The sequence below is a fragment of the Lemur catta genome, chromosome 5 (assembly GCF_020740605.2).
Source record: "Lemur catta isolate mLemCat1 chromosome 5, mLemCat1.pri, whole genome shotgun sequence".
Classification (NCBI taxonomy): domain Eukaryota; kingdom Metazoa; phylum Chordata; class Mammalia; order Primates; family Lemuridae; genus Lemur; species Lemur catta.
In genome coordinates, this window is record NC_059132.1 from 27,133,669 (window position 1) to 27,139,464 (window position 5,796).

The following is a 5,796-nucleotide window of genomic DNA, read 5'->3' on the forward strand; positions in this document are numbered from 1 at the left end:
GTCTGGGTGACGTCCGCCAGGGTCCGCCTCCCTCCCTGCCTCACACAGCCGGGAGCGGCGCGTTGCCATAGCAACTGGCCCGCCAAGGCCTGCTCGAGTTACAAAGAGGAAGCGCTGCCCGAGGGGGAAGTGCCCGCCGGCGCTTTCAGGAAGCCCCGAGACCTCGGCGGACGAGCAGTGGGCCCGGTACATTGTGGTTTCCAGAGCCGCGGGGGTCCCGGCCTAGCGCAGGAGCTCCTGCGGCCACGCTGCCAGCCCCTCGATTCTCTTTTAATCCTGCGTGGAGAGAGGGCTCTTTGCCAGCGCCTGCCCTGGGCAGCGCGTGACCAGGCTGGGACGCGCCACAGCCTCGTGTTCTGCAGCAGCGGGGAAGAAGACAAAGCCCCGACTTCTCGCACACTGCCGCCAGTTGGGGACCGCCCTCACTGCACTCTCGCAGGCGCTCCGCCTCAGTCCCGTGGGGCGGCCCGAGCGCAGGTCTAGTCGTGGTCCCAGGGGACTGTCGTTAAGCCTGCGGCCGGTGTACCCCTCGTGACCGGCGTGTGGCCTTCCTACTGTTCTCTTTGCACTTTTAAACATTTCCTCCTAAGGGGATTCTCCAAAATCCTACTTCCATTTCCTAGGTGGGATGCGGAGCTGGCCTTAGGCGGCAATTTCAAATGGGATTCCCAAAAGGTATTCTCCGGGGAGGTGAACTCCCAGCTCCGGCCTCTGGGGTAAGAGCATCGAATGCCCTTGCTGAACTCCACTCCTCCTCTTCTCCCCTCCAGATGTGGGTGTCTCCTTATCTATAAAATAGGGATACGAATGACTGTCTCTCGAGGTTGTGGTGAAGATTAAATAGTTAATAAGTGGAAAAACACCCCGCACCGAGGAAGATACGTGAGAGCGTTCAATAAATAATTGTTTCGGGACTGTTTTCTCTGCAGTAGTCAATGTTTATTAGCTCCGCTGCAGGACTAACCATCATTCGGTTGAGGGATACGGCAATGGAGAAGGCAGGCAAGACACCCTTCCCCCAGTCAGTTCTGTGGGTTGCTAATATTCTTTCACCCACTTGCGATTAGATTCAAGAGAGGCTGGCCCTCCCAGACAGGCACTAGGCGCACAAAGAGCAGCCTCCACAATCCTTTCTTGGAATTTTGTTTTTTTCCTGCAGCACCGGGCCTGGTGTGCACTGAAACAATGAAAGGAAGCACCATCTCCATCCCCACCACTACCCCTCACCCAGAACTGGGTGTTCATGTCTCAGATTATTGAAGAGAAATATAAAACACAGATGGGTGGTATTTCAGGAGGCATTGGAGTGTTTTAAATTTTTAAACAATGGATTTTATGTGGAACGTGAGCTATTGCAGAATTAGAACAATTGTGGAAGTTACTGATTCTTGATGGGAGGCCCCAAATGAATGATGAGAGTATAGTTGGAAAAGAATATATTCAATGATATAATTTCATATTTGAGAAAACCTATTATTTTTTGAACTGCGAACTATAGGAAGTCGGGTTTGAAAAAAGTCTCCGTTGGGAGACTATAGGTCTAAAAAAATTGAAAAACACTGGTTGTAAAATCGGCCTTCTTAAGAACCAGCCAGCCAAGCCTTCCTGTTGTTCCCAATTATAAATAAATCTAACATAATGCACTTTGTAAAAGTACAATATGTGTAGGGAGATCAAATCCAAAATATGTATCTGGGTTTGAAATATTCTGAAAATGGAGAGGAAGGTTAGTACCACTATAAATCACCTTCTGGGCCCACGTCTTAAAAACCTGACACACCTGGATGCCTATCAATTGACTGATTACATTTTTAAGTCCCCCCCCCATAGCCAAGATCTGTCACTTTGTATAATGTCTATTATCAGATTATATGTTTAACTGCAGAATGCACCCAAGTGGCTTTTTTTTTCCACATTTGGGGTCAACTTCTTGCTTTTGAAGGTGTGTTCTCCCTGTTTTTCCTACATAATACAAATACCTTCTTCTTGCTCCTAGAAATTATCAACAGATCATCAAACTTCCCTTAAATATAGAGCGAGGGTCATGTTTCATGACTATGCATTCAAGTATTATTTTGATTACAACCAAAAAGAAAAATCCTCTGATCTACAATGACTTAAAGTTTCTAAAATGTTTTCAGAGTTCATATTTTCAAATCTGGAAATAAATATCAAATCTACTGTATTCAAATCTTATTTGACTTTGCTTCTTCCTTAGAGTCTACTAAAGTAACCACATTTCAAAATCTACCTATAATAATTATAGACTTTTAATTATCCAAAGCTGAGAGGGTCCATAAAAATGTTCTAACCAATACATCCCCTAATGTCACAGAAAGAAAGTAAATAACTTGATTAAAGTTAGCTAGCTCCCAGAGATAGGACTGGGATTTGAATCTTCTGATTACTAGTCCAGTATGCAGGATTAGGTGTTCCTCCAGTTAGTGTTGTTTATCGTCCATTTGCTGTGATTGGGGCCCCATGTTGACCCTGGAGGATACACTGGTGAATGAAGCAGACATGGTTCCTGGCCTCGTGGAGGTTAGCATTTGGTGGCAGGGATTGACAAAGCAAGTAAGCAAGCATTCAAGTAAGAAATAAAAAAATAATGGCCAGGTGCAGTGGCTGTAATCCTAGCACTCTGGGAGGCCAAGGCAGAGGATATAGCTTGAGCTCAGGAGTTCCAGACCAGTCTGAGCAAGAGCGAGACCCTGTCTCTACAAAAAAAGAGAAAAACTAGCCAGGTGTTGTGGCTCTCGCCTGAAGTCTCAGCTACTCGGGAGGCTGAGGCAAGAGGGATCACTTGAGCCCAGGGTTTGAGGTTGCAGTGAGCTGTGATGATGCTACTGCATTTTAGTCAGGCGACAGAGCTAGACCCCGTCTCAAAAAAAAAAAGAGAAGAAAGAAATTGTGATCGCTATCATGAAGGAAACTAATGGAATAAAGTGACAAAGAATGACTGGATTAGGGAAAATTAGATGGAGGTCAGGGAAGAGGTGGCATTTAGGCAGAGATGAGGACAGAAGGACCCAACCAGAGAGAGGAGAGAGAGAGGCACCAGGAGTTGGAGGCAGTAAATTTCAGGCAGAGCGTAAGTGAATTTTGCATGCTAGAGGTAGTGAAAGGAGGCCAGGGCGGCTGCAGAGAGATGGACCAAAGGCAGAATGGCCCAAGATGAGGCTGGAGAGGAAGGCAGAGGCCAGGTGCTCTATTCAAAGTGCAGCAGGATTCACCGGAAGGATATATAACAAAAAACAAAAGAAAACAAAATCAGAATGACAAAGTGCAGCAGGAAACCCTGAAGGATTTTACTCAGAGGAGTGACCTGATCCTGATTTGTGTTTTTAAAGATTACTTTGACTTCTGTGGACGTAAAGACATTTTAATTTTTTTATTTGAATTACACTAAATTTAGTACAAAAGACAGCTGTCTTCTCCCAGCCATGGTAAATGTGTTGCCTATGGAAATATTAGGTGACACCTTAAGTTAATTTTTACTAGGTGATCCTGATTGAGAACAAGTTGCCCTACATCTTTTTGATTATTGTTATTGTGAAAATCTTCAAGGCTGTTGATTAAACACTAGTACTTTACAAAGAAGAAGAAAGTTGATCTTTGTACAGAACTAGGTAGATGGAAATATAGGCCAATGAAAAGAGCAGATAAACACATTACTATAGTTAAGAGTAAAACTTGTCCTTTGGGGCACTCTAGGCAGTTCTAAAACACTCTCTTCCCTGCCCTGTGTGCATACAACAAACCCGTAGTCTCTGATGTCACAGCCAAATCCCAAAATCTCTGTTACTTTTTTTATATGACCAGCATTGAGAACCTTCTTGTGAACTTCTGTAATATTCTATAATGTCCTAGGAGCAAGGCGACCCCAAAGGCTTCAGAATTTTTCTGAAGTTTCCAACCAGATGTGTGTTTGGGGGAAGGGGTAAGGAATTCCAGAGAAATTGATAAGTAAGATTATAAATCTCAATTCCAGATCATCAGAGGTTAGAACTGGGAGAGGCCTCAGAGACCCACTCAATCCAATTCACTCATTTTACAGATGAGGAAAGTGAGACTTAGAGGGGCAGAGGTCACACAGCTGGTGGGTGGCAGCGCTCTGTTTGAACTGGGACCTGCCTTCTCCAAGGCTCTCAATGTTCTTTTCAAGATCAGCCAGGAGGAGGTCATCTTACATAACTTTGAGATAACAAGAAACCTGAGCAATCCCCCAAAGACAGGAGGGAGACAAAGCCCAGGAAGACTGGAAAGTGTCTCACAGGAGAGATGTTCTTCTCTTTAAGGCTCATGCAGCAATCAAATATTTACTGAGGACCTACTATGTGCCAGAGTTATTAATGCCATGGAAATACATGAAAGCATTATATGACATAATTATTGAAAAAATTACCTGCTACTCCAGGGAGTGTTGACCCCATAAGCTAAAAAGTTCAGAAAGAAAAGAACTGGGGGTAGAAGAGTGGACAGAAACAGGAAGGAAACCCTGAGTGGGAGGATCAGTAGAAGCAAAGATATACAGGTAGGGATAACAGGAAATAGGAAAAAATTTTCTGCACAGCAGTAAGTAAACAATAAATGTTTGCACATAACAGTGATGCCTAGAGCATTATAAAGTAGGAAGGGATGGGAACTAATGTCATATGAGAGCACCCAGACCACGGCATGCCTTGGAAGTCAGGTAGCAATTTGATCAATGTGCAATACAGCTCTGCCAAAGGATATATACATTATATAAATACCTTGAATATTGAAAAAAGATTGGTATCTCTGAAAGGAGAGATGAGGAAAAACATGAATAAGTTGTACAAAATGTATTTAATTTGTGAGCAAGCATTGACTATTTACTGAGCCCTTGCTTTGTGCAAGGATAAATTAGGCAGGGAAAGATAACCAAGATGTGGTCCTTTATCAGCCAAATAAAATGTGACACATCTGTCCAATGGGACAGCATGCAGCCATTAAAAAGCATATGACAGCTCTTAAAGGTACTATATGGAACTACATGGAACAATCTCTACGTTTGAGTGTTAAGCGAGAAAAGCAAGGTGCAAACATATATGGTGGCGTTGCCAAAGGAGTGGCAGAAGACACACACATTTCTGTTTACATAGGCAAGCTCTGGAAAGATACAAAAAACTGGTCACAGGAGTTGCCTTTGGGGAGGAAAATAAGGGGACTGAGAAGAATTTTAAAAGACTTATTTTTTCACTGTACTTTTTTTTTTAATCCTTTTGCATTTTATATGGTATGCACATATTGCCTATTCACAAATAATTTTTAGAAATTTACAAGTAAAAACTCAGCTCTTTTTCAAAAGTGCTCCCCATTTCATGTCATGGGTTCTGTACCCTAATTTCCCCTGTTTCAAAGTGTAAACTCACCCTCTGTGGGTGCACCTTTCCTGCAGGAAGAAAAGCAATGAAAAGTGAGAAAATGAGGTCCTCTGGTCATCAACTTGCACTGCCTACTTTTATCTGACACCCACCTCTTTTATTGAACCTGTCTCCTATGGGACAGCCACATTTCCTTCAGTTGTGAAAGATGAAGGAAATTTTTAAAAAGACAAAAAGAGGGGAAAAGCCCAGAGTTTGGCCAAATACAGTTTTTTTTCAAGCTTCTGCTTGAACTGCGCACTTCCTCTCAGCTTTAAGGACATGCCCTTTGGGTAGAAGGGTGTTTTGTTTCCAGCCCACGCAGACCCAAACTTTTTCTCTCATCACGTGCCTGGCCCAAGCCAGTCAGCAGCTCTGTAATGAGATCACCGTGACCAGCCAGGGTCAG